This window comes from Myodes glareolus, chromosome 9 (assembly GCF_982192425.1).
Source record: "Myodes glareolus chromosome 9, mMyoGla1.1, whole genome shotgun sequence".
NCBI lineage: Eukaryota > Metazoa > Chordata > Mammalia > Rodentia > Cricetidae > Myodes > Myodes glareolus.
The window spans coordinates 92,136,924-92,150,427 of NC_142034.1; the positions used below are offsets into that span (position 1 = coordinate 92,136,924).

General features: G+C 45.9%; 1 protein-coding gene across 1 annotated transcript in view; it reads left to right on the forward strand.

Moving 5' to 3' along the window:
* The window catches only part of Crebrf (CREB3 regulatory factor), an 80,725-nt gene that overhangs the window by 393 nt on the left and 66,828 nt on the right, over positions 1–13,504 (forward strand). The gene's annotated exons all lie outside the window — the stretch shown is intronic.

A 13,504-nucleotide genomic window follows, 5' to 3' on the forward strand; every position in this document is an offset into this window, starting at 1 on the left:
TGGCAGCCAGCCCAGGCAACACAGCAAGATTGTGTCTCTTTTTAAAATTAAAAAGATTATTAGTGGTACGCAGGTTGAGGACAATGTCCAGTCACATGGACAAGACAGTAAATATGGCCGTGGGTAGAACTATCACGTTCCCAGAAATAGGACAAAAGAGATCTAGGGTGATTAAAGCTTGAGCCGGGGTGTTTTAGCAGCGGACATCTAATTGCTAAATTAGGGGCTATTTTGTGGCACTGGATTGAACCAGGGTCTTACCCAGACTCTGTGAGTTTTAAGAAAGAAACTCAAAATTAAAATAGATTGAATTTTCAGCAGTTCACGGTTCTCTGACAGCTAGCCAAGAGCTATTTCCTGTTTGCAGTTTGCGCTTTTCTAGTCGTCCTGGGCTGTCTGGACTCTTCGCTTCTGTCCTTAAGACCACGGAGAGTTTCATGTTGAAGAATCTCTCTTACTGTCTTTTTTACATTACAAAGTTGAAGTTTTCAGGCTGACCTCTCGCCTCTCCTGCCAGCTTTCTTCTGCTTTCCTTTCTTTATCTCAGTTTTAACTCCGCCCTGCTTTCTACCCTTCCCACATACTGGGGATTGAACCTAGGGCCTCCCACATAGTAGGTGAGAGGTCCTATCACCTAGATAGATTCCTAATCTTTTGCTTTTATTTGAACTTAAAAGTTATTCTAAAAGTTTAGCTGGGGGTGTAGCTCAATGTAGATGGCCTAGCATGTGCCCAGGGTTCCCTTTAACCATGCTCTTGTCCTGTCTCCACCCCTAGACAGGATCCTTTTAGAATTAGGTACCTCCACACTTTATATTCCCAACCAAGGAAACTGTCCTTTACTAACTTTGTATTTTTGGGGGGAGTGGCTGTATATGCCTGGGTGTGCATGTGGAGGTTGCAAAAAAAAAGTTTTCTCTGTTTCTACCATGTCAGTCATGGGGATTGAACTCAAGTTGTCAGGCTTAGCAACACATACCTCTTTACCTACTGAGTCACCCCAGTGGCCCCCAAAGAGCTTCTTTAGTTAAATTTTATGGACTCTATAAAATACTAAAGATTTGAAGCTGGTTATCATGGTAATGCATATGAGTGATTTGTCTCCGTGTATGTCTACACCATGGAGGTCAGAAGAGGGCATCTGACTGGAGTTATAGATAGTTATGAGCAGCCATATGGATGCTGGAAACCAAACCAGGGTTCTCTAGAAGAGCAGCCAAGTGCTCTTCACTGCTGAGCCATCTCTCCAGCTCCAGGATCTATGCTTTAGAATTTCCACCCAAAAGCACGTTATCCCTAGCCGTCCTGCCTCACTCAGACAGGCCTGTAAGTAGCCTGCCCTGGATATCTAATTAGGAAATGAATCTGCCGTTACAGATAACCACGCTGCCTTCCTCCAGAGCAACTTGTGTGACCTTTAATGACTATTTGTCATCTAAGAAAGCCATGCTGGTGGTTATAGCCGGTATGCAGGACTCCGCGGTCTTCCAGCTTTAAGTGCTCAGAAGTGTTCCTCTGCTGCAGCCATGCCCAGGGGTTCCCTGCGAAGCCTTGCAGCCCACTGTCACTGATAATCACCTGAAACCTGTTTCCCACTGGTTTCTAACTCCCCCCCCCCCCAGGAGACTGAAGCATCTGCTTAATCGATTGTTGCAAAAGACAGGGCCTCCTTGTGTTACCACTGAGTCGGCTTCAGTGTCGTTGCGGGGTTTTTCAAGCTGCATCACATTTAACCCTGTCAGGGTAGCTGCACTTGGTCGGGTGGAGGAAAACATTATCTGTGGCATAGCCTTGCAGTGATGGCCGAATGCAGCTTTGGGGGTGCTTTTCATCAATGTCGGTGGCTTAATGGTAGCTTAATGGTAACATAGTTGAAGGCACTCACAAGCCGGGCTGATTGGTGTTTTTACTGATCCACTTTTATGCTTCTCCCTTGTTCTAATCAAATTACCCATCAGGAAGTGGCCTGAATTACACTGCTGATTTGCTTGTGATCTTGTTTTCAGTTGGGTGGGGTCATTTCCTGCAGTAAGGATGGTTGGTGTGTTACTTGTGCCGACAACACTGAGAACGACAGATGTGCACGGGGAGGCTCCAGGGCTCTGCCGCGCCAGCCAGGTGTGGACGGCTCTGCCGTAGACTGTCTTCTCTGGAGCCCTCAAGGGACGTGAGGGGCCTGGACCTACAGCTTTGTCGTCTCTCAGCCCTCCTGTGACTTTGTCCCACTGAGGCTGCATGGCACCTGTGTGAAACAGGGCAGTGAGCTACCTGGAGGAGAAGGAATTCCTCTTGGCTGAGCCTGAGATGGCAGACTGTTCAGACAGAGTGCATGCCAGGCTCTAAAGGTCAGGTGCAGCCCCGCGCCATCACTTAGCTGTGTCGCTGGCTTGGAGATAAAGGGTTAATGAAATAGGTTCAGATCGAGGGGAAGCTTGCTGAGTCCTGTTTGCCCAGGAAATCAGTTTTCTCTTGAGCTCCTGTTATTTAAGAAACTTTAATTTTGCTGTCTGTTTAGTGCTGCTCACCTCATGCCGTTGCTGTTTTGAGATTGAGCTGACCTTGAACTCGGTATCCGAGGAAGGCTTCAGTGTTCCAAGAGGTGGGATTACAGGTGTGAGCCAACACAGCCAGCTTCTCCCTGCCTTTTTCTGTTACACAAAGCTGTGACCAAATGGTGGGGAGGCTGATCGGTAAATTAGAACAATACATACAGAACATGTCCCCAGTAAATGCCCAAGTCCTCTGGGCATGCTGACAGCATTTCCTATTAAAATAAGACCCAGAGGGACAGCTGACTGTTTTGGTTTTGTTCTTCCTACCTAGGTTTCACTTTTGATAGGTCATTTGACTCAGACGGTTCCAGAAAAATCAATAAGAGGCACCTGTGCCGGGCCTGAACCCTGCGATCCTAGCAGGAGTGGTTGGATCTCACCCTTCCTGCCTTGCATATTCTACTACATATCACCCCAGGGAGGAAGTAGTTCTGGCATACTCGAGAAGAGCCCGCCAGTTACTGTGGATGGAACACAGGGCCTTGCACATGCTCGGCAATTATGTGTCCCCAAACTACACCCGCCCCCAGCCCTTTTTTGTACCTTTCTCACTGGCCAACTTGATATTTTATATTTTTTAATGTGGCTTCAAACATAACTCTTTTATGTGTCTCTCTAGGTTTTTAGCAAAGGAAGGCATTTTGGTCAGAGCAAAGCAAATTTGGAATTTAGAAATTAACCCACCCCTTGAGATAGGGTCTTCCTATGTAGCCCCAGGTTGGCCTCTAACTTGATGGATTCCCTCAGTCTTAGCCCTGTGAGTGCTGAGATGACCTGCATGCCTACCACACCTAGCTTTGAAATTATTGCCGAGACAATGAATTACTGGATTTTATCTTCCAAAGCATGAACATCAGCGGTGGGCTGGAGAAGCAGCTCAGTGGTTAAGAGCATTTGCTGCTCTGCAGAGCACCCAAGTGTGGTTCCCAGCACCCACTTGGTGCCTCACAACCCCTGTATCTCCAGCTCTAGGGGTCTGGTGCCCTCTTATCACTCTGCGGGCACCAGGCACCACACAGGACACAGACGTGCATAGAGGCAAACGTTCATGCACATAGAATAAAAGTAAATCTTCCTTTAAAAGTCAATGCTTTGTTAGATCTAAACATTTTAGAGTGATTATACCCCACCCTGTTTGGAGAACAGATGTATTTACAGTATAAACGAAGGCTTAAGGCGCACATACGTGTTATTTCCCCTGCTGCATCCCTTCTAGAGCTTTCTACTTCAGTGGATAAAGTTGTAGAAAACCCGTAATTTTAAACCGCCTGGCTTAAAAAGACACAAAATAACTACATAAAGAATATTTATATCCTGGCCCAGCTGGAAACAGCATTGTCGTCCCAGACCAAAGGCTTATCCGGGATGTGTGGTGGTACACAGTTCTTACGGATGATGCAAGAGGCTAGATAAACAGAAGCTGTCACTCCTACCATCACATTTAAGACCAGAAGATCCGTTCTGTTTAGAACTGCTTTTCTGGAAGAGATTGGAAAGGAAAAAAAAACAACAAAGCTAGCATCCCCCTCCTGTATTAGTTGCTTTGCTGTTGCTTTCATGACTCCATGGCCAAGCCAACGTGCGGCAGGACGGGTGTACTGGGGACCCAGAGCTCCAGGGTCCATCACCATCATAGCAGGGAGCCTGTAGCGGGCAGGTGGGCGTGTTGCCAGAGCAGCCACTGAGAGCTTACATCTTACCCACAAACAGGAAGGAAGCTGCTCTTGGGGATGGTGATAAGCTTTGAAAACTCCAAAGCCTAGTCGGGACACACTGCCTCCAGCAAGGCCACCCTCTGCTCCCCTCCCAACAGCTCTCCAAAATGGGACCAAGTATTCAAACCCAAGCCTACAGAGCTGTTCTCAGTGAAACCGCTGTACCTTTAAATGACTTCAAGTGATTTTCATTTATTGTTTTACTGTTTCAGCACATTCTCCAGCAAAGATGTAATCTATTAAAAGGCTTGTGTGGGGAACTAGAGAGATGACTTGGAGATTAAAAGTGCTTCTTGCTCTTCCAGAGAACCCAAGTTCATTCTCAGAACCTACATCAGTCAGTTCACTGTTCATAACCCAGTAAGGAGATCTGATATCCTCCTTTGACCTTTCAGGCACCTGCATATGTGTGGTGTGTAGACGTATGGACAAATATACATAAAAATAAGTTTTATTTTTAACTTTTTAAAACTTTTTTTAAAAAACTTTACGTATGGATGTTTTGCCTCCATGTATTTCTGGGCACCACGTGTGTGCAATGCCCTCAGTGGCCAGAAGATGGCATCAGATCCCCTGGAACTGGAGTTGCAGATGGTTGTGAACTACCATGTGGGTGCTGGGAACCAAACCCAAGTCTCCTGGAGGAGCAGCAGTGCTCTTAACCACTAAGTCATCATTGCAGCCCCTAAAAAAATTAATATATATATATATATATATATATGCAAATACATGCCTGTAAGCCCCATGAGGGTCTCAAATTTGGGACCATTCTGGGCTGCAGAGTGAATTCCAGACCAGCCTGTACTACATAGCAAGACCCTGTCTCAACAAACACAAATGTAACAACTTAATAAAAAGAAACAATGGCAATTACTTTGCCAACTAAAGATAATAGAATAGAATATTAAAAGACAGCCCTTCCAGATTGTCAGTGTCTGATCACAGAAAACTGCGTGATAGGAAGTATCACTGCGATCACGTCTTTCATAGTTTCATTTAGTTTTCAGGTTGTCACAGAGCGTGCATTACTCTCATGTTTGGGGAGGGGGTTGTGTTTCTTATGGACTGTTGTCAGAAAGTTAGCACTTCCTTCAAGCTGTGTAAGCACATCCCATCCCCCATCTTCCACCCCAAAGCATTCAGGATCAGGGGAAGTGAGCTCAGGTTTGCGGAGACACAGTAGCTATTCTGAGTCAGGAGAAAGCAGTCGATTCACAGAGAACGTGAGAACAGCATTGGCTGGGCAGTTCAGACCCTTCAGGGTGTGAGGCCTCTGTGTGTGTGTGTGTGTGTGTGTGTGTGTGGCTTCTTTCTGTGTAGGTGCTCACAGTGACTATGTGGGACGATGAAAGGGGAGCATTGATGTGGATTCTGCCCACGTAGAAGTGGAAATGTAGAGCCATGAATGTGCTGGGGTCACACACGGGTTAAAGAAAGCCCCAGTGTTCTTCCTTCCAAACAAGAGTCTCTTTAGAGACTATCATCAGGATTTTGGCATGGTTTTCAAAGTGTCTTCACACTGATCCAAGAGTGCCACTACCATGGGCTGCCACCCCAAAATGGAACAAACAGGGTAGATTTTTGTAAAATAAGCCGGTGTTTGAGGAAGTATGACTTAGGAAGCTGAGAATAACTCTCTAAACCCCCAGTGCTTTTTTTTTAAAGATTTATTTATTTATTTATTATGTAAACTGTGTTCTGCCTGCTGCATGTAATCTGCGTGCCAAAAGAGTACATCAGATCTCATTACAGATGGTTGTGGCCAACATGTGGGTGCTGGGAATTGAACTCAGGACCTCTGGAAGAGCAATCAGTGCTCTTAACCTTTGAGCCATCTCTCCAGCCCATCCCCAGTGCTTTTCAACAGGTATTTCCAGCACCTGCTTGTACAGAAGAAGCTTGCTTGTAAACTGTATCTTGTAAACAAGATACTACCCTGTGCTGTGCTGTAAGGAAGACAAATGATAAAGATTGTTTATAGGGCTGGAGGGGCATCTCAGTGATAGAGAGCTTGCCTAGCAAGCTTAGATCGGTTTGGTCCCCAGCACTCTTTTTTTTTTTTTTTTTAAGATTTTTTTTTTTTGGAGGGGGAGGGTGTTGGGAATGGGAAGTGGCTAGAGATAGTGCAGCAGTTCCGAGTATTTCCTGCTCTTCCAGAGGACCCTAGTTCAATTCTCAGCACCCACATTGGGTGGCTCAAAACTGCCTGTAACTCCTAACTGCAGGAGATCTGACACCTGCTTCTGACCTCTGCTGGCACCCATACATATCAGACACATACATGTACACATAATTGAGAAATTTAAAGTAAGTCTTTTTACTTTACGTATTCACAGCCACTTTCACCAAAATGCATTTACTAAGTAAGGGCACCAAAACCACTAAACTAATGTTCAGGGAAAGTATTTTGAAGAAAACAAAAATGACCTTTAGTGGTGAACTCACAGAAGGAGGAAGCTTGAAGGCCTCCAGGTGTCTGGAGGGCAGGGAGGACTAGCTGGAGATGAGAATGTAAGGGGACGACACAGACTGCTGGGGCTCCCTCACTCTCATGCACCCAGCCCCAAGAGGCAGGCCAAGGAAGGAGTCTGTAAGGAAGAGCCGTCTGAAAGGACCACGGCTCAGGTAGCTGTCAGCACCACCCTCCCCTCCACCTTACCAAAAATTTTATATACATTATCCTATGCCTTAAATAGAACAGACTCTTAGTGTAGTTAGAAAAACAAGTCAATGGCGAGAACACATCGAGTTCTCATTCAGAGGCCTTGCTACCACTAGTTCATATAAGTTATAGAAGGTATATTAGTCCATTTGGGGGGCTGTAATGAAATACCCAAGGCAGGCTACTTCATAAAGAAAGGGGGGTTATTTTAGCTTATACTTCTGGAGGTTGAATGTGTAGGACTTGCATCTGTTGATAACAAAAGCAGCATCGTGTATCCCGTGACAAGAGCTAAGACATCCTGTCCACAAAACTCCTAGGAGACTCAGTCTAGGTGCTGCACCCTACGCATTTGAATCACCATCCCTTCCCAAAGGCATCAACACTGCGATTAAGTCTGTACCTTCTTAGTACCCTTCAATTGAAATGAATATTAGTAGTGATACAAAAAACGTTTGGGGGAACATTTAAACCATAAACACAAGGCTTCCAACCAGCTCCTGTTCGATTTGCCCCATGCCTGTGTCTGCTCTCATTTCTGGACTCTTGGCCTCTTTTAGAGCTGGTTTTTGTGGTTGCTTTTGCTCCTTGTGTGTCTGGGTAGTAGCAGTACAGCCTTTGCCAGTGCTTGGGCTTCGGGTGCAACAGCAGCTGAGGAAATGGCTGGAGAGATGGCTCAGTGGTTAAGAGCACTACCTGCTCTCTCTGAAAGCTTGCGCTTGGTTCCCGACGCCCACCTCAGGCTCCAGCTCCACAGGATCCAATGCCCTATTCTGGTCTCCGTGGACCCCCACACTCACATTCACATACCTACATACAGACACACACATAATAGTTAAAACATAAATAAATTAATCGAAACCCAGGAGAGCCTGATCTTAGGGCCCAGAGTTGCCATTGCGTGTCCTTGTCATTCTTCCAGGGTCAAACTCCTCCCTTCTTCCTCATAGACTTAGTGCTTACAACTTCCCTGGCTCAGACAGATCCCCTGTACATAAACATAGGCAATACCTCCTTTTGGAAGCCTGTTACAGGGGCTGAACATAGTAGCACATGCCTGTAGTCCCAGCTACTCAAGGAGGCAGAGGGGAGGGTCTAGGAGGAGGGAGTTCTAGGCCAGCATGGGCTACACAGTGATACCCTGTCTCAAAAAACTAAAACAAGCCAACAAGGCTGAGTGGTGTGACTCAGTGGTAGAACTACGGTACTTAGTATGAGGCCCTGGCATATAGCCCAGTGCCAGAGAAGGTTGTAGGGCAGGAGTGTGGGTGGGAAAAGCCAATAGATCCCTGCAAAGACTGGGTGCTGTTAGGAAACCCAGCCTGGGATGGGCAGGTTCTCATGCTAGATAGCTTCTGAATGGGTTTCCTGTTAACCCAGACATCCCATCCCCTTTACTTCCCAGCTTCCTCCTTTACCTTGAGGTCAATTATGGGCCTCAAAGCAGTTTTTTTTTTTCTTTTTGTGACTTTTCCATGACCTCAGGCACATAAAGGGGTGCCCTGCATCCCTGCCCACAGTCATCTAGGCTGCGAGTTGCTCCCATGGACCCTGATGAATGTCTATGAAATCCTACTGTGTACCCACAGCCATCCTGAACCTGCACATCCAAGTACAAGGTGATGTTGACCTTTCTACAGTCTTTCCTGAAAGGCAGAATCAGGATGGAACTGGCGTGTGCCCTTAGAGTAGGCAAAAGCATCTCCTCCCTGGGCGGGAACCCTCCCTGGGCGGGAACCCTCCCTCCTCTCAGCTTAGCTCTGTAGAGCCCAGGTTCTGGCCAGGAGGTACTTGGTCCCTCTGGGTTCTCAAGCAATCTTTGCTTATCTCTGCCAACACACTTGTCGCTTGTTTGGTTTGGCTGTTTTGAGACAAGGTCTAGCCCCAGCTGTCCTAGAACACAAGGTGTAGATGAATCGGGCCTTGAACACTTAGAAATCCTGCCTGGATTCCAGGAGCAAGCCACCACAGCTACCTGTTCGGGGATTTGATCGTCACAATCTTGCATGAAGGAGCTATTTAGTCATACTCCTTTACTTAGAGTTAGTATGGGGAAAAAAGAATCCCAAGGGAGATGATTATTATTTTTTTTTTAGTAAATTCCAATCTTTGGGAATAGTTTATATAACACAAGGCCACAAGTGTCTAAAGTTACAAAGACTCTCCAGTGCTCTGCCCTGCGTTGAAACTTGTAATGATCCCTTTTTTTTCTTTCCTTTTTATGGTGCTGAGTATGGAACCGGAACTTTGTGCATGTGTTTTGTGAGGCAGCCGCTTAGCCACTGAGCTGTACTCCCCATCCTCTGTTCTCCACCTGGCCTTGAACTTGTACTCCTCCTACCCCAGTATCTCTAGTATCAAGACCACAAGCGGACGTCAACTGGGACATTGCAATCTCTCAATCAGTTTGGAGCAAGGATTCTTGTTTGTTTGCTTTGTTTTGTTGTTTTTCAAGACAAGGTTTCTCTCTGTAGCCCTGGCTGTACTGGAATTCACTCTGGCTGTCCTGGAACTCATATTCAAGGTTCCTATCTGAGATCCACAAATCCCTATGTCTATGGCTTTCTTTAGTCCCCCAGAAATGTTCAGAACCATTTTATTAGTAATAATAACCAGTTGTAGTGGTACACGTTTTACTCCAAGCTTCTCAGAAGGCTGTGGCAGAAGGAATACAAGTTCGAGGCTGGCTTGTGCAACTTAGTGAGCCCCTGTTCCAAATTAAAAATAAAGAGGATTTGGGGGACTTGCCTAGCATGCCAGAGCCCTGGGATGGGGTTCCTACCTTTGTACCTCAAAATAATAAGTACAGTATTAGTAGCTAACATCTCGGCACTGTTGCCATGTGCCAAGCCTGTTATATATGTTGCTAGGCTCACTGGATTGGAGCAGTTGCGATACTAGCAGGTGCAGTTTGGATCTGTTTGGAAAGGCAGGCTACCCTTTAGGGACCTAGAGAGATACCCTAGGGGGCTGGCTAAGCACTGAGAAGGGGCCTTGGCCCTTCTTCCTCGCATTGCCTCTCTTGACAAAATCTGGGTCTGTTACTGAGTCTGCTAATCATGCTTTGTGACCTGCTGCTGCAGTTGTGGAATGTCGGACCCATTAATCACACCGTCATGAGCCTAGGCTTTGTGGAAACAAAATGAAAACTGAAACCTAAAAAACAAGCTGCTGGGCATGTCCTGAGTTTTCCATAGCTCAGGGAAATTTGTGACTTTGTCAAGTTTGCATTAAATCAAACCTCTGACTGCGGAGGACCCTGGCTCCACACTCCCCTCTCCTAGCTCTGTCTCACTTCTTTCCCTTAGAAATCTTCTGAATTGTTTACTTCCTGCCCTTGAGAAGCTGGCCTTGCAGTGTTATACCAGTTTGGGGTATTTTTTGGAACACGCCTCCTCTCCTAGTTCAACAAGCCATTATGGCTTTGGGTCTGGGTTCCTGCGTCTTATCATCTGCCCCTCCCGCTTTCGGCTTTCATCCTCCCACTCTGGCCTCGCCAACAGAATGTCTTATTGTACCTGTGTGCAGGGAGTCTTTCTTCAACAAACGCTAGATTGTTCTCGCTCCCTGGCCTTGTGGTTTGCTATCACTTACAGCCACTGATCTGAACACTGCATGTTCAGCTCGGTCCTGATAAAACAAAATTAAAGACCCAATGCATTGTCCCAGAAGTGTTCAGTCAGCAAAAGAGACGAAACAATTTTGTCGAGAATGCTGCCCTGGAAGATAAGAGAACAATCCCAGCTGCTTGCTGCCACCTCTCCGCCAGGAGACATTTTTCTTTTCTACTGCCCCTCTTGTAGCGAGTCCCCGAGTCACATTCCTCCTAGGCAGGGAGAGATGGGGACCTGCTTATGCACTGAAGTCCTCCACTGAGCCTTCAGATTAACCTGTGAGGCAGGTGAGAAGAGGAATGAAGTGTCAGATGGGTTGGTAATTTGTCCAAGTAAGCTAGCACAGAGGGGCGCTGAAGTCTGTGTCCTGTTCTTCGCACCAGCACGAGGGCCCCGGCTCATGAGTTCGCTCATTCTCCCGCACTAGGTTCTGAGGTCCTTCAGGACGAGGACATTGTCTCGTGTATACATTCAAGACTTTCCAAATACCGATTTCTTTCCTCTTCCTCTTCTTTCAATAAATACAGGCTGGAATGTGTAACTCATGCTGAATAAAGATAGGCTTGGTGACATGCAAGAGTGTGTATATGCCCAATTAATTCACTGAAGAAATAACACTGATACACCTGGGATGTTAATCCAAGGCAGTTAAGTATTTACTGTGCTTGTGGGTAGCTGAGGTAAGGGGAGGAGTGTGGGAAAGTGGACTGCACAGAGGAGGAAGGGGTCTTGAACCTGGGAAGATGGGATAGGGTTTCTATTTGCTCATCAGATCTAAAAGTCTGCCCTCTACCTTGGCAGGCCTGGTGCTGAGTATGGGATAGGCTGGGAAATCAGGATAGATAAGTAATGGGGTATTTGGGAGCTGAACTTGGTGCTTTCAGGAAAAAATAAGAAACCGAGGCTTAGAGCTATCACATAAGGACACTGTCCCGTTGAAAGATCACAGTGGGAATAACATCTCCCTCCAAAGAATGCTTTTTAGATGAGATGAAAGAGGGATGCGATCCAGTAGCCAGTATCAATGGGTCTCTTTTAGACTACTCAGCAATACTGTCATCTTCTCAGGAAAAAGTCAGTGCCTAGTGTCAGAGGGACACAGCTTTTCCTGGAGATCTTCCAGCTTTGAGTTAATTATTCTCACTTTTGAAGCTGCGACTCCTGACTGTATCCCACAGCCTAGAGCTGTCCAGAGAAAAAAACACTTATTCCCAAAAGGTTGACACTTAGATGTGTGCGGAATCAGCAAGCAGGACCCAGTCTGCTCTAAGGAGGATTCACACAGAGTACAAACTTCAGGTCATAGGGCAATGTAGCAGTCGGTATGGGGGTGCCCATCTGTAATCCCAGCACTTGGGATGCAAAAGCAGGAGGATCAGGAGTTCAAGGCTAGACTTCACCACATAAGACCCTGTCTGCAAACAAACAGAAATAGTAAGAAAATGCAAGGCTTTTGACAACTTTTCTCTCTTTTTCTTGTCATTTGAATTTTCGGTCGCACTTGCCAGCATGGCTGTGCGTGGCTGGGTGCTCTGTTAGAGCAAACAGGATCTTAAAGCATGATCTTCTCTGTCCAAATTCCTTGTGGGGAACAATCTGGAATCCTGGTCACCTTGGATATCGTAGCTTCAATTAGGGTCTTAGCCAGAGTTTGTTTGCTTTTGAGACAGCTGTGTGCTGGGGTTAAAGGCATGCACCTCCATTCCCCAAATCATTTTATTTTTGAAAGAGGGAAACTCCGTGTTACTCAGGCTGACCTCAAAACCCTGGAGTCAAGTAACTCGCTTGTTTCAGCCTCCTGCACATTAAGGTTTAAAGTGAGGGGACTATGGGGAGTACCTGGGAAGTCTCCACGGAGCCCGAACAACTTGATAGTCACCTGCACTTTTGTTTCTTGAGACAAGGTACATACTCACTATGTAGCCCAGACTGACCCACTGGAACGGAGGTCCAAGCCACCATGCCTGGATCTTTTTGAGCTTTTGGATGTTATACCATACATGATTGCTACCTATTGAAAAATAAATTACTTTGAGGAATTTAGTGGCATCCTATGTATCTTTTGTTTTGTTTGGTTTTGTTTTTGTACCATTGTCTCATCTTTGTGTAAAGTCTTGTTTTTCTGATTCAAGCTGTTCTACTACATATTTTTTTTTTCCTGAGGAGCAAGTATTGTTACACACTTTGGAAGTGGTAATGCCAGCTGGCCACCACTTTGTGGCTAGAATACAAGCCTCCCAACCCTCAAGTCAACACTATCCCCGAATCTGTCTGCCAACTTTGTGGTAGAATCTGGCTGCATAAAGCTCAAAGAAACACAGATCAATCAGGAGCCTGTGATTTCATTCAGTTTAGAGCAGGACAGAGTCAGGAACAAACTTTGATGGAAAGTCTCCACTGCACAGAACTTTGTGCCTTCCTAGACAACAGAAAACACAAAGGCACAACAGTGTAACTGACCAACAGGTGCCACTGATGGCAGAGCCTTGTGATAGGATATGAACCTGCTGCCTCATAGATATGCAAATGCCTATGTCTGAAAGGTAGTGTAATAACAGAAGGGCGAGCCATTTGCTGGAAAGCTTCCAAACTTCTGGAGATTTAAAGCATGAACATCACATAAACAAGCCCAGGGATGTGGTTCCAACTTCTCAAGTCAATTTTTTTTTCTATTGGATTTTCAATTTCCCATTTCACCTAATGGGGGAAGTTCGAAAGAGCTGTGGTCATACTTAGGAAGATAATTATGATTTGCTTAGGTCCCATGTGGTAAATACTCATCGCATCATTGGGTCTTGGGGGGTCCTACTGTGTGCTTGGCATTCTGGGAGAGAGACATAATGTTTTACTTTCTTCCTATGCATCTACAGTTACCTATTAATCTGTTGTCCAAAAATTGTTTTAGCCTAACATGATGGTTCATGCCTGTAATGCATGTATTCAGGAAGCAGAGGCAGGAGT